The following is a 23,361-nucleotide window of genomic DNA, read 5'->3' on the forward strand; positions in this document are numbered from 1 at the left end:
ATTTTGCAGAAGAGGGGCAGAGAGAATGTCAGAGTCACATGTTGTGTCATGTTTTGCAGAGACATTTAGCATACCAATAACTGGGGACTAACTCCACAATGCACGACCCATTTACATCAACAAGGAGGGTCTAATGGGAGGGGGTGGATCATAGATGAGCCTAAACAATGGTACCAAACTGCCTGTATTTGATGAAAAGAAAACTAATAAATCAAATTTAAAAAATAAAATAAAATAATAATTCTTATCCCATTTCTCTGGTGCTGACTTCACTCTTCACTGGGGAACCTGCTTCTCTTTTTCAGATGCACACAGAACCTGAGGAGAGATTCAGCTTATCACACCTCACCAGGGACCCAGCTGAACCCATACAGTAATTTGGGATATAAGCAAGAGTGTTGCTTTCTTGGCAAACCTGGTACCAGCTCAAGGGTGAAGAAGATAGACACAGAGAACTCTTAACTCCTACCAAACCAGATATTCAGAGACACAGAAGTTTCCAAGACCTCATCACTGAAACAGTCCTGAAACAAACCCAACATGGCTCAGGAAAATTTGCAGAAGAGGGGCAAAATATTGTTATAGCCACAGGTTGGAACATTATGCACATAGACAGTGCCTCTTCCCCATAACTGAGGGCTACCTCCACAATGTGCTACCCACAATCCCCAAGGAGGAGGGTCTCTTTGGAGGGGGAGGACAGGGATAAGATTAACTATGGTGCCAACCTGTCTGTTTATACACTGAATATGTACATAACTAATAAAGAAGAAAAACTGAAAAAAGTCAGATTTTGCTATATATAGTTTTTCAGATTGCCTTTTCAATATAATATGAATCCTGAATGTTTCTTCATAGCAGTACATTTAGATATACTCCATTCTTTGAAAAGACTATATAATGCATTGGATGGATAAATTCATGAATGAGTATAAGAAGAACACAGATAAGTTGTTGGCATTCAATATCCTATCTGTTAGGTAAAATATTAGCCTCAAAAAGGAGAAAGTAATGGAAATAATGTAGCACAGTTCATCATAGAAATAACATCATTGTGATATACATAAAATTTTGGAGGGAAAAGACAGGTAAACTGTTCATTGATTTTTTTCAAAAACATTGATGGTTACCTGTTTTATGTTATTTCTGCTAAGCACTCAAAAACAAAGCCACAAAAATAGAAAAGCTTGTTTGTCAAAACCATTCCCAGATGAATAAATGGACACTATTTAGTCATCTTGTCTAGGGTAATCCTGTTTGATTCAGTGGCAAGCACAGTGTGTGATATGAACCGTATGGTATGTGCTTATGAGTTCAATCTGGAAGGGCACTGGTAGTAAAAGAGGGGAGAAAAATGTGGACATTTTTGCTTGATGAATTAAGATCTTAAAAGCAAATGAGGTTTGTAGAAAAGTAGATCACCACTGTGTGTCACAGATTTTAGGACCTACGTGATTTATACAACTGTTTATACATTTATATGTCTATATTTACAGAAAGTTCATATGCTGGCATTTAAATTTCAACTTAAATGTTAATCTCTGAAAAAAATTGGATATAATGTTTGTATGCCTACAAGAAATCATAGCAGAAGAGAAATACCTAACATCAATAGTTGTTGAAATGTGACACACCTAAAAATAGATGCTCATTTCAGAATTTGTTAAAGGTATAATTAAAAACAGGATTGGGGGCTGGAGAGATGGCTTAGCAATTAAGACCATTGCCTGCAAAGCCAAAGGACACAGGTTTGATTCCCCAGGACCCATGTTAGCCAGATGCACAAGGGGTTGCATGCGTCTGGAGTGCCTTTGCAGTGGCTGGAAGCCCTGGCCTGCCCATCACTCCTCCTCTCACCCTCTCTTTTTCTCTCTATCCCCTCTCTCCTTCATTCTATCAAATAAATAAAATTTAAAAAAATATTGAAAACAGGATTGGACTCAATAACCTCCTACTAAAATAGGAATACAACAAATAATATAAATAAAATATTTAGTCACTGTTATTTAGAACACAGAATCTGGTAAGATAGTTTCTATAGGAACACTGCTTCAGACTGAATTCTGACTCTGTTATTCCTAAGTCAACAGCCCTGGAAAAAGATGTTTCTCCATGCACAATTTTCTATTCTGAAGAATGGGTGAAATAGTAATTTCTATGGGCTTGGAACATGGCTCCATAATGAAAAGCACTTGTACCACAAGCCTATTGCCTGTGGTTTGTGTCCCCACAACCAACATGAAAGCTGGATGCAATGAATCGATTATCCAGACATGCCTACAGCAGTGGAGGGTTGAGTGGAAAGATTCCTCAAGTTAGTGAACCCAGTAGTCTTGCCTTTTCATTGGATTAAAAAAAAGGGAGTCCCTGTCTCAGATAATCAGTAAGAGGAGAAAAACAATCCAAGGTTGTCCTTTGGCCTACATAACCTACACACGGAAAAAGTGCTTATATGTTATGTAATATATATATATATTCTCCTCAACCACAACACACACAAATACACACACACACACACACACTTTAAAAATATTTGTCCTAGTGTTAAATGAGATCATATATATGCAATATTGCATTATTTTATTAAAAATTGCTTAGATACATTAGTCAAAGTTAATTTATTTCCTATGTAAGATATAGTTACTATACAGTATATACAATATAATGAACATCATTTTTATTTTTCACAACAGAAAAGAAATTATGTAGGTGTCTAAGCAACATTAATAGAAAGCTATGACCTCACAGGAGAAGGGTTGCAGAGCAATATTTGTGTCTACAAAGCCCTGTCCACACAAATCATATGACTTTCTCTGAGAAAATATTTTCTGGGTTTGCAATGAATATTTATGAAGAATGAGCTCTGGGAATAGAAGCTGATTTAGAAACTTAACTGATCACATTTTTATTTTACATGGACTATAAACTTTGAACTAATAATGCACAGTATTTCTAAACTTTTACTGTATTGATCAATAATATTTTTTCTGAGTTCTTAACTTTGAAATCTTATTTATAAAATGAGGATGCTTCCATATTTGAAAGAATATTGAACTATGCAGATGTATATAATTTGATGAGATTGCCTAGACTCAAAGCCACCAGGATACACATATGTGCTCAGGATTAGCACAAAGAAGAGCAGATAAGCAAGTATCCAAGAAGCTTCAAAGTCAAACCTTCCCAGAACCCAGGTTGTCACAGATCTAGGTCAAAATTAGACATTTTAAACATCACCATATACTAGTAATTAAATAGTTTATTTAAGCCATCTCTGCACAATTCCGCATCCTTTATTCACCCCTATGTCTTTCTACCTCCAAATATGTATATGTACACATGTGGAAAAACACATACACACATTTTCCTTGTGTATATTTTGTCTCTGAGACCATTTTCCCTTTGGATCCATACATCACCTCTACAAATAAAAGATAAAGATACTTCTGTATATAACAGAACCACTAAGTTTATAATAAAATGATTCTCATTTAATAAGTGTTTTAAGGCACTTCTCTTTTAGTACACAAAAGTTTTTGTTCTAAATTTGAGATATTATGCTACTTTCATAAAAATGTCAGTTTGAAAAGCTTCTATGAAAGAAATATTGTGCAAAAACTATAAACTTTTGTGGACATAAAGTTATGGAGACTGGAAACACAAATTATTTGATTTGCATATTGTAGAAGTGAACACCACTCCAGTTGTCATGTTGTGATTTGTCATCAAAATTTTCTTCATGCTGACTTTTAGAAAATGGACATCAACAAAAGCATGCACTCAACAAAGGCACACAACTTTAATCCCAGCACTTGGGAGGCAGAGGTAGGAGGATTGATGTGAGTTTACACTGAGATTACATAGTGACTTCTAGCTCAGCCTGGGCTAGAGTGAAATCCTACCTCAGAACAAAAAGAAAGAAAAAAAAACAAAGGCCAACAGTGGCCCCTATAATTTGTAGCAATTTCCATCTTGTCTGAATCCCTGATTATGTTCCATTATGATTAATCTTGTCATTTTATATGAATGCAAAACTGCTTGTAGTAGGTCTATTTCCCGTTTATTTTTTTACCCTTCTTAGTAAGATATTTATCTTCAGGCTTTAAACACTGAACACATACAAGTGGCTACTATAGCTGCATAGCTGCTCAACATTAGATACAAATGAAACCCTGGCTTAGGGGACAGGTCTTCATCTTCCTACTGGGCTGGAACAGCATCATGGGGAACCACAAGTATGGAAAACAAGGAATTTTGAAAATGGCTCAGTTGCAGCCATCTATTTCTGAGCACTGTTGTATTTCTTAATAGTGAAGTTAAGGATAACCATTTGCAGAAATATAATGACTTCAATAATTTTTTAAATGCTTTTTATTGTAACTCATTATGTTACAGGAGAAAACTTTACATGAGTTGCTTTAGCTTGCTTGTGTTCCATACAAGAACATGGATTGGAGATCTTTACCCCTAAATCATACTTTAGAGGCACTGAAAGAGGATCTCTAATAAATATTATTAGATGAGATAATGAGGGAAGGGTTTTACTGGTTTTATAAGAATAAAAAGCAGTGACTCAAACTAGTACACATTCTCTGTGTTTCATTTTCATATCCTCTACCAAGACAAAATTCAGCAAGAAGCTCCTCAAATGTTAGCACCCTTCTCTCCCTCTTCCCCAACTCCAAGACTGAGAGATAAGTAAGTCTTATAAATAATGCGGTCTGTGATATCCAGTTGTTGCCAAGAAAATATGATAAAACAAGAAAGAAGGAGGTATTTAGTAGAGGAGAAATAAAGGGGGAAAGAAAAGGGGTAATTGTAGGAAAGTATTATGATCATATATATGTATGGAGGTTGCTAATAAAATTACATATTTTACATATATATATACATATATATATATACATATCTATATACATATATATATATATACATACATATATACATACATATATAAAAATTCTAGTGTACATGATGTGAAAGTTAGTGCCAATGTGATTGAAATTCTTATAAATCCTTCTATGAAGGTTGGTGTGATCAATTGATTTAATGCTTGTCTCACAAGCATACAGACCTGAATTTCATCCTCAGTACCCATGTAAACACCTGGTATAGAGGCATACCTGAAAATCCAAAAATGGGCAGGAGAATCCTACAAGCTCATTGGCCAGCCTGTCTAGCCTACTTATCTCCAGATCAAAGGAGACCCCATATTTAAAAAGAAATGGGCAGTATACTTGTATACTTACATAATAGTGTCCAGTGTACTTTGGCCTCTACGCACATACACACATGCACTATGCACACACATGTGCCTGTATATATACAAACAAACATGCAGTTAAAATTCCACCTTAAGCAAAAAGATCCACACAAACATGGTCAGCATTTGTAATCATGAGATTGAATCACACAAGTGAGAAAAGAATTCAAACAAATCTTTCTGATCCCTGTGTACAAATACAGAGCATTAACAAAGGATAGCATACAGGAAAGGGGTTTTACTTATTGCCACTTATGTCTCCACAATTCAAGAAAATTTCTGATCTGTCTACTATCCATTAGCACAAACACCAAGAACATTCAAATGCACATAATGGTTATGGCTCCAAAATGCAAGAAATAAGTGAGACATTCCTTTATAACTTTTAAAATGAAATAATTTTACTAGTTTATGATATAGCTATTGCCCATTATAATTCATATTACTACATGATTTTAGAAAATTGGCTTGCACAAAAGTCTTGGATTATATTGATGTATGAATATGGCCTAAGGAAGAACCATGACTACAATGATTTGGCCTCCACAGTGTCACAATTTATCCCCGAAGTATAGTGGGGAGAGTATATCTTATGTTATCAAAACCAAAACTTAGTTTCTTGATGTGATAAAGATAAAATAATAGCATTACCTCTTATAATTCAATTTCACTAAGCTGAAAACATATCAAGTATCATAAACCTTCTCTCACCACAGCACAATAGCTCAAATAATCCAATTGTATTGCATGCAAGTTCTTACCACTGTGTAGTTAATATATTGAAAAGGTTATCCGAGTAACCTAGCTTATGAATAGTTCTGGATTCCTACTAGATTCAAATCTGACTGCTCATTGGAACTACCATTTATAATTTCTCCTTTAAATGTCAATGAAATGGTCCAGGTCCTCACTGGCTTCTAGTTCTTGAACAACAAAAGTTATTGCAGAAACCCCAGTGCATTTGTGTTTGTTTCCTCTGCTTGACAGTGGAAATTGGACTTAGATATAGCTGGAACCAAAGGGGACACCTTGGGCCTTCTCATGATCCCCCATACCAAAGAACTTGGACATGCCTTCCATTGAGACTTTGAACCAACATATTTAGAAAAAGGGTTCTGTGGAAAATGTGAATCAGTGAACCAGTTTCCAGTGAAGTTCTAGCATTTTTATTGGAATGAGCTATTAATTTATTTTCCATGACTTCCAAATATTAATATTACAATGGCTTCCCTGATTATTCAGTAATTTATAAATTGAAATGTTTGTTGTGTGCATATGTGGTATGCATCAATGTAGTATGTGTGTTCACATATGTGGGTGCATGTGTATGTTCATGAGTCTAGAGGACAGAAGACAACATTAGGCACCATTAGGCAGTCTCATTGTCCTAGAAATTGCTAGTAAGGCTAGACTGAGTGGCTAATTAGCCCCAAGAATTCTCCTGTCTTTACCTAACAAACATAGGGATTATAGGCATGCACCCACAAGCTCATTTTTTCTTAACTTGGCTCCTGGGAAATGATTTAGGTTCTTATGAGAACATAGCAAGCATTTTATATTTTATTTTATATCTTCTCAGTACAAGATTAATTTTTTTAAAGGAGAGAAGCATGTCTAGACTGATGTGTATGAGAATAAAAGAGATTGAACATAATGCTGTAAAACCTGAATGGTTGAAATGAAGAGATGGCTTAGCAGTTAAACACCTTGCATGAGAAGCCTAAGGACCCAAGTTTAATTCTCTAATAACCACATAAGCCAGATAAACAAGGTGGGACATGTGTCTGGAGTTTGTTTGCAGTGGCCAGAGGTGCTGGTGATCCCGTTCTCTCCCCGCCCCTCTCTCTCCCTGTCTGCTTCTCTCTAAATAAATAAATAAAGCATATATATATATATATATATATATATATATATATATATATATATATATATATATATGATATTTATTTTCTGTAAGTATAGAAGCTGTAAAAAGTAAAAGTAAAATAAAATAGCCGGTGATCTATATCAACCAAGAGGAAAAATATTGTCAAAATATATGAAATATAGAGTATATCAATATACCTACTCCTAATTATCATCTCTTTTATCATAATTATGCCCTAAAGCCAAGTGCAGAGAGCAAAATTTTGGATTTGATAGGTTGAGATTTATTTGAAATAGAGTCTAAATGTTCTGTTTCTTAAAAGTTACTTAAAACACATTGCTAGTCTCATCTCAAAATGTGGTTCAAAGGAAGGAAAGAAAATCCTGTTCACTGTACCAAAATGATCCATCAAAAATTCTTTGCTTGTGGAACCTTGATATATATTCATAGATGGATGGGAAAAGGTCAGAAATGTAGAAGGCTTTTATTTTATTATAACTCGCCTTACAAAATCTTTATTAACTACTTTGTTTCATTCCCCAAAAGCTCATATGTTGCACACACCTAGAAGACAGTGTTTTGTTCAGCAAATCAACTTTCAATAGGACATTGCACAATTCTCATTCTCATAGGAAGAATGTTGTCATCATTAAATCAGAATTTGGAGTTTTACTGACATAGCCGTAAATATAACTATGACTTTATTTCCACATACTCACTCACAAAGAGCCAGATTATAGGTAAGGCTAAGGGTTCTTTATCTGAAAGCTAGGGTACAGTCCACATCTGAGGGTAGAACATGGGATTAGGATATGCCAAGAACAAATGAATGTGAGGTGAGCCACTGTAGAAATTCAATAAACTCCGTAGTTCTCTAAATTTTTCATCTGTTTCCTAAATAGGAAACATCCTTCTTGTACTTATTTGCTGACCAAAGTTCTGTCTAGAGTCTTTAAAGAAAGAGTTCTTAAACAAATTATTAGCAAACCATTCTGCCTGAGTTACAAGGTATTAACTAGTGGGCACTGCTATTTACTGGGAGACATCTGAAACATATATTCCTAGAAGTCCCTGTATAGTAGTCAGAAATATTGGGCATTACTTATTACAAAATCTGGTATGAATTTACCAATGGACCTTGGGTGAAGATGACCAGAAAATGGAGCTACATTACTCACATGTGCAACAGAAATATTACTGCCTCTCTGCTTTTGTCCCATGGAATTTTAGTGTGAAGAAAGGAAATTGGAATAACGAGAATCAGAAAAATGTAATATGTTTTAGCTATCCCATAGAAATCTACATACATTTTCCTGAAAATCAACAAAAGCCCTAATTTATCTCTTTCAGGTGTTAGGTTACTACTTAACTCTTGCAGTTAAATCAAGCCAAGGCTGATGCTCCCTTCATCCATTCAGTATGCACTTCCCTTTATCTTGCATCATTTTGGCCTTTGAAAGGTGTTTTTAAAAGTAATCACTTCAATGGCTTAGTGGTTAAGCACTTGCCTGTGAAGCCTAAGGACCCCAGTTTAAAGCTCGATTCCCCAGCATTCACATTAGCCAGATGCACAAGGGGTGAACGCATCTGGAGTTCATTTGCAGTGGATGGAGGCCCTGGCACACCCATTCTCCCTTTCTCTCTATCTGCCTCTTTCTCTCTCTGTCTGTTGCTCCCAAATAAATAAATAAAAATGAAAAAAAAATAAAGTAATTACTTTGCATAGCTTGATAAGTTTATTCAATAATTAAGGTAGATAATAAAGAATTTATTTAGAAAATTAGATGTATATTTTTTGTGTGTGGTTGCTGAATGATAAAGAGAGATTGAACTAAGGAAGCAATCCTGAGTAAAAGTGTTTACAAAATCCAGGTTGTCCCAGAAGATGGTTTCACAGAACAGTGCCACCTTCTGTCCAAATCTAAATGAGCTCAATACAACATTGGCATTCAGCACTTTTGACGTGTGTGTGTGTGTGTGTGTGTGTGTGTGTGTGTGTACATGTTTCTCTCATCTCACTGTAGGTGCAGTGGAATTGCATACTGAGTTTAGGAACTCAATGGTAAAGCAAATGCTTTACTTACTGAGCCATAGCCAAGCACTGACAAACCTAGAGACAGAAGCCCTCCATGTAAACTGGCTAGGTTTTTGGCATTATTAAAACAAATATTGGAAATAAAGTTATCTTCATTTTTGAGGGGTGTTATTTCAAAGTAGCATTTCATTGTAGTCCAGGCTTACCTGGAACTCACAGAGATTCTCCAACCTGATTATGTCAAGTGCTGAGAGGAGTGTACCACACCTGTATCTTATTTTCCTTTTATGTGTATATGTATGTGTGTGTGCTTATGTGTTTATAAATACACACACACATGTGCGTTATCTGGAGGTGCAGTTTCTCAGGAATGCTACCCAACATTTTTTGAGATAAGATCTCTTTTTCATCAAAAATTACTCGCAGGGCTGGAGAGATGGCTCAGCAGCTAAGGGGCATGTCTGCAAAGCTTAAGAACCCTGGTTAAATTCCCTAATACTCATGTAAAGCCAGATACACAATATGACAGATGCATTTGGAGTTCATTTGCAGTGGTTAGAGGCCCTAGCATGCCCATTCTCTCTTTCTCTCTCATATAAATAAATATTTCTTTTTTGTATTTTTGGGTTTTCAAGGTAGAGACTCACTCTAGCTCAGGCTGAACTGGAATTTACTATGTAGTCTCAGGATGGCCTCAAACTCACGGCAATCCTCCTACCTCTGCCTCCCAAGTGCTGGGATTAAAGGCGTGTGCCACAATGCCCAGCAAATAAAATATTTTTTTAAACAGGTTTGTTGATTAGGCTATATTGTCTGGCAGCAAGAATCCCCCTGTCTTTGTACCCTAATGTTCAGATTATAAGCATTCCTGTAATACTATGCATTTTTATGAGGGCTCTATTGTTTTCATGACAAAGCCTTTACTGTCTGATATACCTCCATAGTCCATATTATTTGGTTAAGAATGCTTTGCAAAGGGCTGGTGAGAATGCACAGTATTAAAGGTGCTTAATTGCAAAGCCTATCAGCTCCAGAACCAATTTCTCAACATCACCATGCACACTGTGGCATGTCTGTCCCCTCCCTTACAAACAAACAACACACAACACAATTTTCTATGAGCACCTATAGTGAAGAGTAAAATCTACCTCTTTTGAATTTTCTACTTGGGATACTTTATGCCTCTTCTTTCACAACTCTACCTATCTCTCTCCCTCGCCTACTGTTTTTCTCTTATTCTATTTTGTCTGGTCCACAATGAATAACTGATCTATTTTAACTTTCATTTTTAATTATATTTGCTCACCTAATATATGAGGATTTGGCATGGTATCATATGCCAGAATTTTTCCATACTAATCAAATCAGTTTCTAAATATATTGAAGCATAAATATGTTGGCAAAAATTATACTGTGCAAATGTCTAAGTCTGGACTTACATTCATTTCTCCTAATTACTAGTGCAACTTTGGATGTATGTTCACTTTTAAAGACCAACTTTCATGTAATCCAGACTAGCCTTGAACTTTCTATGTAGCCAGAGTTATCTCTGAGTTCCCCAAACTCCTGCCTCTGCCCACCATAACCCCAGATATATCTTTTCTTTTCAAACTTTGTATTGATGCAAATATTCTAACTTTGCCTTATGTAAAGCCATGAAGTTATGTCTTACTGCTGATTTCTGCCAGCTATTGTCCTGTTCATTGTGATATGGTCATTTGTGGTGTCTTTGAGAACCTCAGAGCCTTATTTGCTCTTTAGATAAACAATAACTCAGGTTCTGGGGTAAAGGTCTCACAGGTCAGTGGCTCCTCAGTACTTGTCTTATAAATTTTGATGAAGGAAGTGCACAGAACAAATGACAAGGTTGAGAAACATTTCATTACTGCTTAGAATTTTAGCCTCAAAAAAGGAATGAATTCAGAGCTCTTGCTCAAGAAAGGGGCAAATAGCTGTTCTCAGAAAATAAGAAATCCATGCAGAGACTCAGATTGATGGTTTCTAAGGAAGTTTACTGGGTAGGTGTGTGTACAGGCCAGTTTACCTCTGATATCAAGTGTCTGAGAGGTGTCACAGGGATCTTAATCTTCGAGAAATGGCCTCCTTGGATAGGGGTTATTATTTCTCCTAGCATAGGAGAACTCGACTCTGAAAGAAGAGACAAGAAAAGACAAAACCCTCTGACATTTCTGACCCATAGCAAATGGAATGACCTATATTCTCCCCCTACAGTATCAAAGACATTTGCTACTACTCTCAAGAGAGTGCCTGGTTACTCCTACTTTTCCTCAGCTGATATTGTGAATGGGGTGATTTTTAAACTTGTAGAATGTACTAAATATACTTAAGCAAATATGTGTCTGTTTGAAGCCCATCTCATACATTTATTAGTCAATTATTAGTTTTGTGGTTGCTGTGACCTAAATACATCACTTCCCATATTCATGTTGACATCCTAACCACAAAGTGATAGGAGATGTGGCTCTTGTGAGGTGACTAAATCAAGAGGAAGGAGCCCTCATGATTGGAACTTATTCCACTATAAGGGAGATCACAGAGCAATTTCTATCATGTGAAAACACAATGAAAATGTAGGAAGAAGTACATTCTAGAATCAAGGAATGACACTCTCCACAGATAAAGAAGCAGCTGAGTGTCTTGATCTTGATTTATTGACATCCAGATAAATTGATGACTATTATTTATAGACATCCTAATTTATGACATTTTCTTATAACTCCACATATGGATTGACAATAGTTTTGTCAATTTAATTAATATGGGGAATAAATTCATATGACTTTACCCAGAAATCCCTATGTTCATTATTGAAACTTCCAAGTTCTCTCAGACCAAGGCAATTGGCCATCTTTAATGTAAGGAAAGTGTGACAATTTTTGTTATAATATTCAGTATAGAATTGCATTTCAAATTAGTGGGCATGATTGAGTATAATTAATAACTGCATTTGAACACATTGAAAACCACCAATGCATTAACTTTAAACTAATTTTACTTATATTGGATCATATGACAGAATTTATGGTAAGGCAGCTTCTACCCTTTGGTGTCTGTATTAAAATACTTAAAAGATGCTTCCAGTTTTCCATATTATTGCCCAGAACTTTTCTGTTGAAATTTATTTCTGTAAATTCTGTTAACATAACAATATAGGAGCAAGCACAGTGCTTTTCCACAGGTTAGTGGTGTTCAACAAAATGCAGAGAAGGTTTGAGGACATCTGTTTAGTGCTTTCTTGGTTAATGGCATCACAATCAGTCATGCAAAAATGAGTCAGAAAACATTCATCTAGAGTCAATACTCAGGGTTTTATTTATAGGTTATTGCTGACTTTTATTCTCACTGATATTTCTTAACAATAACCAAGAACATACCACTCCTATATCAGATTGTTCTGCTGATATATTTTATTGTGATTTAAATAACATTGTCAGTAAAGCTGTATTTTCTTTCCAAAGTTGTTTTTAATAGATTTTGTTTTGTTTTGTTTTACCAGGTAGGGTCTCACTCTAGCCCAGGCTAACCTGCAATTCACTATGTAGTCTCAGGCTGCCCTCAAACTGACAGTGATTCTCCTACCTCTGCCTCTGGAGTGCTGGGATTAAAGGCTTGCCTTTTATTGTTCTCTTTACACTTTTATCTCTATCCCCCACCCATGCAAACCCTTCTTCCTGTTTTATCCCTCTTCTATTTTCATGCCTTCTGTTCATACTTGTTGGTTTTGACTGTGGAGTTAAATGAGGACCTCTTACACAATCATGTCTGAGAGGGTCTTCACTGAACACACAGCAACACTCAAAGACATGAGTGCTCCTTTCCCAGAAATCACCCGTTGTCAGTAGCTACTCCAGAAGGTGTTGGGTCTCATGAAGTCCTCTTTCATCCATGATAAAATATTGACAGCTTCAGTCATGTGCAGGACACCATAACCATTGTTAGTTTGTGATTATGATGGCCATGCTATACTCTTATTTGGAAAGATAAAGGAAGACTGAGACAGAACTCTCAATATCAATATTGTACAGTAAAAGGACAAGAAAATATAAAAGTGTTATAATCTAAATGTTTGCTACTATGAATTTTTATCAAAAGCTGCCGGCTACTGGATAATCAACAGATATTTAAGTGAAAGAAAGATAAGATAAACAAGAGAAGAAAGGTAAAGGAAAGAAACAAAAGAAAATAAAGAGAAGGGAAGAGTTAGTGATAGAGGAAGGGGAAAGGAATAAAGTAGTGTGATAGAAGAAATGAGACAGGGAAAGAAACTTTTTTCTATAGTTCTTTGGTGATGGTTTATAGTATTTATAAATTTACATTTTAAAATAAAATTGCAAACTGTTGTGTTCACTGTATTTGTTTGTTTGAGACTTTACAGCAATCCACTTACCCCAGTCTCCTAAACTCTGTGATTGAAAGTGTGAAACACAACACCCATCCCTAAGGAAATAATTAGCAGTTTTATTGCCAAACTTGCACTATTATTTCAATTATATATCAAAAATGGTTTTCTCTTTGATATGTAAATGAAATAAGCAGAACAACTAGACATTCATTACTGTGCTATCTTTAAGAAATTATTATAGATTTAATTTAAGTGCATTTAGTCTATATCTATTAATTTGAATTCGGTAGGTTGATATTTTTAAAAGTATTCTTTAGCTACTTTGGCAATGAAAATTGTGTTTCTACTAAAATTAGGGTTCCATTGGAATTAGGTTGCTCTTTAATCCTTCTGAAATAATTCTGTCATGCATCCAAGGTACCACTGTCTAGACTGAAAATATAATCTGAACTGTAATTATCTAAAAGATTGATGCTTTCTCTGTTTACACAGATAATTGAGCTTCATAATTTCCTTTGTCACAGCTGTTCTACTGAGCACATTTTAGTATAGGACAAGGGATGTTTGGCAGTGCATGGGATGTCTTGGTTGCTTCTTTTGCTCACTGATAGACTGCTTCTCCAATTTAAATTTTGAGACTTGGCAGTTAACCAATGTTAGGCCAAAAAAGCCCAGACACAGGCCTAGTGGAACTTCCTGAGCCAGTTAAAGTTTGGAGACCTGTCTCTGGCCAGCTATGACTCAGCAGGGTGCCAAATTGCTTCTGGCCAGCTACTTCCTCATAGGACCAATCATTCCAAAAGTCTCCATATGCTATTGGCCCTTACACCTCATCCCCTCCTGAGATCCCCACCTTTTCTCTCAATGCTATATAAGCACCTGCCTATTACAATAAAGTGAGATCCTACTTCGGCAAGTCTCCCAACTCAGTGTGTTTGGGTCTGGATCTTGGAGTATCCCCCTCAGTCCCAAGGAGAGACCAGCGGACAGGGTCTCCTACAGCCCTACCAGCTGGCGGACCCAGCAACCCAAAGGAAGTTGGGGATTTACAAGAGGTATACTCTTAGCCTTTGCAGGAATGTTCTGGAAGTAAACCGCTTTCATAATTCAAAGGGAAGGCATTCTAAGGCAGTTGTTCAAAGAGCCCAGATCATTCCCATGGTCTTTCCTTACTTCTTCCTATTTATCTGTCTCAATCCACTTGACATATTTGAGATTTGTGTCTAGTCACATTATAACTATAGAACACTGTGGTGTTTGATGAAAGCTTGTTGAGGAGGCCTGTTTTTTTTTTTTTTTTTTTTTTTTTTTTTTTTTTTTTTTTTTTTTTTTTTCCCCACAAGGCAACCCTCTGTACCCAGATGGAAGGGTGGAAAGGTTAAGATGAATAGAAATTTATAAAAGGTTCAGCTCTATAAGTTAGTAAAAATCTTCTGATGATAGAGCAAGTATTAAATTCCTGATACAGTGAAAATTGAATTTCTGAGACAAGAGTTATTGTGACTGGAATAACAGGTGATGGATTATAAATCTATTCTCATGACAAGGATAAAAAGTTGATTAACACAGGTGATAGTTATTTTTCATTGCCTGAATCCTCAGGGTCTCTTTCCTTGTGAAGAGGCAAGGAAGGCTGCAAATACTTCTTACTTACTGTTGGCACTCCATGTTCCAAACTCCTCTAGGTTTTAAAGTTTTTGAGATTAAAAAAATTGCAAATATGTTAGTTTAAAGTTCCATAACTTTTCCAGCTGATATTTTTCATGATTGAAAACTACATAACAGCTTACTGCAATAGACTTTAAGGTTCTCAAATAATTTTTAGTTATATGGCAGATGAAAAGGAAACCAGTAGTGATTTTCCAAGGTGTCAATTATATGAACATATCTACACAAGATCTGTGGCAAATGAAAGATTTTCAGCATGGCAATTAACCTCATTCTGAGGTCTAATTCCAGGATTTAGAGGGCATGTACAGAAACTCATTTCTTCTAGGAGTTTCTCTCTATTAACCCCAAATATCTGCAAGGACATTGCCTAAGCCTGTTCTCATATAATTCATTCATTCATTCACTGATGCATCATTTCATTTGCGCATTCTAAGAATTATTTTAGGAAATCCATACCAGACACAGTATTTAGTATAGGAAAGGGTTTTCCAATTACTACCCACAAGTCACATATTAATAGTTACTTCCTTTTGTAATATACTTTTTATTGAAGCAGAGCTACATCCTTAATGTATTTATTGTTCATTGCTAAATTTAATGGTTACCACAGAAACTGTCTGAATTTCAATTCCTAAATTCCATTATCTAACTCACTGAAGGGAAAATAATGGTCCCTCAAAGATTTCACTATCCTAAATCCAGAACCTATGATCGTTCTACTTTCTATGTACACAGTCCAAGCATAGCATCAAATATTACACATGTATTTTACAAAAGAATAAATTGGGTAGTTTTGTGATCAGAATTGAAGAGTGATATAAGAAAGCAGAAGTCAGAGAGAAAAAGGTCACACTATAAGCTTCAAAGATGGAGAAATAGGTAATTACTTATGAAATACATGAGGTGTCTAGTAACTAGAAAATAGATTTTTCTCTGAGGACCTCTAGAAGAAAGAGCAGGTTTATTTATACCTTGTTTGGCTCAGTGAAACTAATTTCAGACTTATAAGCTCTGAAACTACAAAAAATAGATCTTTTCTGAAGGAACTAAGTTTTTGAATCATTGTAGCATTTGGGAACTCGTATGTGGACACCCTGAAAGGGTTTTGAGCCCTGGAACAAGATTGAGTGCACTAAGAATAAAAATAGATTGTAATACACAACTTCAGCTAGGGCAGGCCAAACACAGAAAAATTAAATCTGCAGCTACTCAGTGTGGTCTTGGTCAAATGACTTTCACAAATAAATACTGTCAAATAACTAAACACATACCAGTCAGGTTAGAAAAGTGAAGAACACTCAGTGATAGTAAAAACACATATGCAAATATATAAGATATCATTCTTATTCTCAGCAGAAAGATCTACCCATGTTCTATTCAAATGAAAAAGGGGTTGCACCTCACTTACCTGAATTTGAAAATGTGGTTATACACCTTAGGGAAGATTAATCTTTTCTGAAATTGATTAATTTGCAAATCCGAAGCTAGAAACTTAGAATGGCTTCACAGTTTATCAAGCATATTATTTATAGTAAATACCCAGGAAGCAGGAAAAATGCCTCATTTATAAAGCTTAATTAAATGTTGTAATATTGAAGCAATTCTGAATGAAAATTATGTTCTTATGTGAGGACACAGGACAGTATGTGTGGTGGTTTGATTCAGGTGTCCCCCATAAACTTAGGTATTCTGAATGTTAGATTCCCCAGCTGATGGCAACTGGAAATTAACGCCTCCTGGAGGCAGTGTATTTTGGGGGGTGGGCTTATGGGTGTTATAGCCAGTTTCCCCTTTGCAGTGTTTGGCACAGTCTCCTGTGGCTATGGTCCACCTTATGTGGCCAGGGTGTGATGTCCACTCTTTGTTCATGCCATCGTTTTCACCTGCCATCATGGAGCTTCCCCTTGAGTCTGTAAGCCAAAATAAACCTCTTTTTCCCACAAGCTGCTCTTGGTTGGATGATTTCTACCAGGAATGCAAACCTAACTGCAACAGCATGTTCTTATGTGAAGACACAAAGACGGCATACTCTTATGTGAGAACACACACAATAGTATGTTCTTATGTGAGGACACGCAGGACAGCATGTTCTTACTTTAAGACACACAGGAGGGCATATTTTCTGTTATGTAACAAGCAGTATATGCTTTGGAAGTTTTTTGAAAAACAAAATATACTTCATTTACTTTGGATAATAAACAAAGCACTTTTTGAGCTTAAAGGAAGGTTAACTTTTCAAAGGTACAATGATTACTGTCATTATAACCAATTTGATTTACATAAAAATATAGAAGTTAACAAAGGTGTTGTATATACCTTAATTTGTATACAAAAATAATATTTCTCCACAATAAACTTCAGTTAAATGTTTTAATCTTACACTGTTTGGCAAGTCCTTGGACATTCTCCATGGCACATAAAGCAATGGTTGGTTACACATAAACAAAAACATTTGTCAAAGAGGTCCCCTCAGTGGTATAGAACTCAATGGGGAATCAATCATTTCAAAAACCTATTTACATATTCTACTTAGCCCCACAGAAATTAAAAAAAAAGTCCAATGATGTAATTGGAAGACATGAGCTTTAAAGTCCAGCAATATTTTTTCCCAAATATCTCACAACATAGTTCAAGGCATTATGGAATAATTTTAATAAATGTTCTATTGTAAGGTACTAATAATTATATGTTTTTGGATATGCTTCTAATATATAATCAGGAATTAATCACACATTACTGAGTATTATTTTCAACCATTAAATTTATCCTAATGAGCATAACCCAGGTTACATGACATAGAATATTTCATCTATTATTTAATTATTTATGTATTTATTTATTTGAAGCAGGAGAGGGAGAGAGAGACAGAGAAGAAGAGAGAGACAGAGATTATGGGCATACTAGGGCCTCCAGCAACTGCAAATAAATTCCAGATGCATGTGCCACTCTGTGCATCATCCTATTAACAACAATTATGACAGAATATGAGAATTTATTTGAGACTGAGTCACAAATGCAAAGAACTCTTGCCGATCTGTGGCTTTCTTAAGTAGTCTAAAAGAGACCCTAAGTGTTATGCCCACCCTCTTTTAGTCTAACACTGAAAAAGTTAATATATGCTCTCATTCTGGATATGTTGGCTACCTCAATCTTTCTCTCTTCTGCATGTATGCACTTCACAGTTTCTCAGCTGCCAACACTCTACCATGACCTTTACATCTATTTCTCTTTTTTCTTTTCTTTTTTTCTTTTTTTGGTTTTTCGAGGTAGGGTCTCACTCTAGCTCAGGCTGACCTGGAATTCAATATGTAGTCTCAGGGTGGCCTCGAACTCGTGGTGATCCTCCTACCTCTGCCTCCCAAGTGCTGGGATTAAAGGCATGTGCCACCACACCCAGCTACCTCTGTTTCTCTTAATTAGTTGTGTACTGTGATAGTTAAGGTGATGTCAACTTGATCTGCTTAGTAATCCACAGAAATCACTTTTGGGTGGGCCTCAGAGGTTGTTTCCAGGAAGGATAAACTAAAGATGGAAGTCCTTCCCCTGGAGCTTGTGGCCTGCTCAGAGAGGGACTTCATATAAGGAATCCCTGGGTGAAAGGAGCCCCTTCCTTCCTTCCACTTAGCTGCCAGAGCTTCTTGCTGCCTACCAGCACGGATAGAAGACCAATGAGGACTGAAGGCCAGCTTACAAAGCTGGAGCAAAATTAATAAAGTACATACTATTTATACTCTTTCTACCTCCACTTCTTTCCTATAGGTGCCTAATCTAGGATAGACTTGGTTTCAAACTGATACTTACTTGTATTTCTGTAAAGTCCCAGAATCCTGAAACATTGAGAATGCTATTACTACTGAGAAGATCACTGTCTTATAACGAATTAGATGCTAAATATATATTCCCTCAGACATTTTGTCACCTAATGATTCCATACCCATGTGAGGAATTCAGCTGCTTGGCTTTTCCCATCATGGTATAGCACAGGCATGGTGGGGAAAGTTGCATGCTTTGATTCCAAGTGGTGAAGTACATATTATACTTTTCTGATCTCATGGCATCTGCTGTCACTTTGTCTATTACAGGAACTTTCTATGGCTACATTTCCCATTTCAGACACTCAGAATATGTATAAGGATTCCAAGGAAAATTTGACCTTGATTTGAGGGTATTTTCAGTGATTTTCTAGGTCAGCAAAAGTCATCCATATTGTGTACACCAGTCAGTAGATGTCTTTATCAAGTATAAACTGTGCTTTTAATCTTCCAGATAGAGAGATAGAGAGAATGTGTATGCCAGGGACTCTGGCCACTGTAAACAAACTCCAGATGCATGTGCCTCTCTTGTGAATCTGGCTTACATGGATCCTGGGGAATCAAACCAGAGTCATTAGGTTTTGCAGGCAAGCATCTTAACCCCTAAGCCATTTCCTCAGCCCTAACCTGTTGGTTTTTAAACCAACATGTAAAAATGTGGATGAAGAATTTAGATCAGCAACAATCAAACCAGCCAGGCTAAAAAAATGCTTTTGAAAATTACAATTAATAAGGAGTTCAATATCTAATAAATATTATTTTTTCTGGGTTAGTGAGGATTCATTAGGATTTTATTCCTTCAATCACATGTCAATGAATATGATAGAATACAGGTTAGTGATTTACCTCAATTTTAGGAAACTTGTAAGCACATGGCTCAGTTCCTAACACAGAAGACAGAGAGAAAAAAAACATCCATACACACACACAACCACACACACACACCACACACAATAATAAATGATAGATGATAGATAGATAATAGATAGACAATAGATAGATAGATGTTTGATATATAGATTATAGACAGATAGATGATGGACAGTTTGATAGATAATAGATAGATGATAGATAAAGAGTAGATAGCTGTTAGATAGATAGTAAGTAACTGGAAAAGTGAGTCTGCAGAGATTGCACAGCAGTTAAGGAACTTGACTGAAAAGCCTAATGACCAGGATTTGATTCTGTAGTACCCACATAAAGCTAGATGCACAGTGGTACATGCATCTGAAGTGCATTATAGTGGCTGGAGGCCCTGGCACATTCATTCTCTCTACCTTTCTTCTATCTCTCTATGTTTGCACATAAATAAATAAAATATTTTTTTTAAAGAAAAGGAAAAGGAAAATGCCACAAAGTATTTGTATAAGTGTGAGGAAAAATATCACTGATAAACATAACTCCTGGAACATCTGACAAGTATTGACTTGGTTTCTAATATTCAAGTCAGTGAAGTGGTCATAGCTACTAGTTTTTATATCTAATATCTACTACTGAATTTGTGTGGTATTCTCTGATGGATTTCACTTCATTATTTTATAACTATTGATTTCTATTGTTTGTAGGTTAGTTTCCAATCCACCCATTCTTTGTTATTTCTTTGGATGTGTTCATGTGTATTTGCATGTATGCATATGGGCACATGCATGTCATGGTCCATGAGTGGATGTCAAAGGAGGTTATTTTGCTTTTCTTCTATCTTCTTTGAGACAGAGGAGACAGGGTCTCTCACTGCTACAAATGAATAAGATTCTGACAGGCTCATGAGCTCTGTGTTCTCCTAGGTCCATCTCTCCTGATCTTAGGCACACTGGGACAAAAGAAACACACAGGAATTTGTATATGTCTTTATGTTTGTGCTTGAGAATTAAATTTGATTATCAGGCTTTGCAAGCAAGTGACTTTAGTATCTAAGCCACTGTCAGGCACTGCCAGGCACAGGCTGGAACCTTCAGGAGAGGGTCCTGAGCTGCTAGTCATGGCTAAGGCCCCAGCACACCTGAACCTTGGCTTTGCCCATAGCCCTGTGACCTTTTGCCAGTTGCCTAGGAAACTCCTTATCCATCTCTCTGAGACATTAGATCACCTGAACCCCTCGTGCCATTGCCTATGCACTGGAATGAATGTCCCATATGCTAATTAGGCATCTGCCATGAACCTTGTACATCCAATCCCCTTAGGACCCTCCTCACATCTTCCTCAGATGTTATTAACCTATTTCCCTGACACTGTTCACTGAAGAAACTATCTCCCGAAAATCTTCTACTTTCATGTGCTCACCCACCCTGGTTGCCTGGGCACCTTTTGGGGGACTGTGGCCAGCCCCAGAGTATGAACCCAGGTACCCACAACTGACACCTGAACAGGGACCCTATGAGATGGACAGGGTAGATAAGTGCTCTCCCAGAGGGACTAGGAGACATCAGCCCATGTGGCTGGCAGGCTTCTATTTTTCTTCCTTTATTTTCAGTTCATGCCAATGCAAGGGACCAGACACAATGAACTGGAAACTGACATCTCTTGGCCAAGGCCACTCTTTAGTATTGACTAAAGGCCAGCTGTCCTCTGCCTGGACCCCAACAGCTCATTGGATGTTGACAAAAGCCCTCTATCTATTTTTCTTTCCTCCATCAGACAGAAGCTTTTTTCCCTCTTTTTCCTCCTTTACTTTAAGATTGTCTCCCAGCAAAATGAATCACAGATTCATAGATTATGGGTTCTTCTGAAAGTTAAGGGAATTAAGCTCTCCCAGAGGGAGGCCAGCTCCTCTTGAGAAGTCCTCCACGTTGCCCCTTGGATGATTTCTGGTGATCTATATGACCCAGACACGTGAACCCACATAGCTTATCTAGCCAGGAGATGGGAGATTCAGGAAAGAAAGACTCCCCCTCCTCTCTTTTCTCCCAATCATGGCAGCTGTTAGACAATGCATTAGCCCTCCTAAAACCACCTCCACTCAAAAATGAGATGATGACCCCAAAGAGAGGAGTCTGGAGGACTTGCCAGTAGCAGACCTCAGTTAACCTTGAAAACCAATAAGAGAATTTAGAGAAAAAAATGACCCCAAGCTCCCCTATACCCACTTCCCTTTATCCACACTTGCCACCATACCTGCCTCCCAATCTGGGCTGCTCCCCTCTGGACTGTCCCCCTCCAGACTCATGTAACACAGGCCAAAAGAATCCTAACATGATAAATTCTCCTGGCCAAGACCCTCCTCCATCCACTCTCCCTCTTACAATCACACAAAAACTATGCGAGGCCCAAGATAATGATTAAAAGATTTTCAATCAGGAAGTAGCAGCCTTTCCTCCTAATGTTCAACCAACTCGGCTCGACCCCTTGATTGGTATCCTTATCAAGTTGGTGATCTTGAAGAACTCAGACAGGCCATTAGAGCGGATGGGATCTATGCACCATGGACTAAGTCCCTCCTCCTGAGCCTACGGGGCTTCATTAATACACCCTCCCCCCCAGGACTGGTGTGATATCTGTCAGCCCTTGCTACCTAGTCCCCTGTTCCTTCAATGGGAAGCCCTCTGTAGAGATGAATGCTGCCAACAAATAAAAAGAAAGCAGAATCAAGAGAACATCCCCTGTGGATTTGTTGAATTATTTGGATAGGGACATTTCTCCACAAGCCTTCAATAGACCCAACAGCCCCCAGGGTCCTATGACCAAGTTTGCTTCTGTACCCTCCAGGCATGGGATAGAACCCCCCCCCCTTCCCACCAGCACCCAGGACAATACCTCTTCCTTACTGTCATCAGAAGCCAAAGGAGACCCTCTCTGATTTTATATCAAGGGCAAGAACCAATTTAGAGAGAAAAATCCCTGACCCAAAGGCCAGGAACCTCCTTCTGAAAAGCATTATTTTGGAAGGTATGACTTCAGAATGTAGGCTAATTTACCAAAACCTCAAGGATGAACATTCTGATAAATGGATAGTTGCCACTCAGGATATAGGGATTGTCTCATATAAGGCTGCCTCTCTGGCACAGGCCATTGCAGGGGCCTTAAAATCCACAGGCAAATGCTTCAATTGTGGAGAAGAAAGACTTTGGAGAGAGGAATGCCCTGAACATCAGGCTGCTAAATATTCCCCCACTCCAAGAACAATATGCCCTACATGCCACAAGGGGTATCATTAGAAAAAAGACTGCTGCTCTATTTACAACAAAGATGTCAAGCCCCTAGAGCCTGTAAAATCCAATAAAGGCAACCCTCAGCCTTACCAGTAAGAGGGAAAACCCATAATATACAATGGGTAATAAGCATTCTAGAGGGGGCCCACCCAATGGTGGCCTTAGAGGTTGGAGGAAAAATTTTCCAGTGTCTAATTTGATACTG

At 37.1% G+C, this 23,361-nt stretch overlaps 1 protein-coding gene across 4 annotated transcripts in view; it reads right to left on the reverse strand.

Moving 5' to 3' along the window:
* Positions 1–23,361, reverse strand: part of Lrrc4c (leucine rich repeat containing 4C) — a 1,536,732-nt gene that overhangs the window by 957,358 nt on the left and 556,013 nt on the right. The window contains exon 1 of one of the 4 annotated variants that reach the window (XM_045159291.1): positions 11,210–11,313. The exons of the other annotated variants lie outside the window; for them this stretch is intronic. The gene's annotated coding sequence lies outside the window, so the exon portion shown is untranslated. Of the gene's footprint in view, positions 1–11,209; positions 11,314–23,361 lie in introns of those variants that run through there. 4 annotated transcript variants of the gene reach the window in all.

The sequence above is a fragment of the Jaculus jaculus genome, chromosome 9 (assembly GCF_020740685.1).
Source record: "Jaculus jaculus isolate mJacJac1 chromosome 9, mJacJac1.mat.Y.cur, whole genome shotgun sequence".
NCBI lineage: Eukaryota > Metazoa > Chordata > Mammalia > Rodentia > Dipodidae > Jaculus > Jaculus jaculus.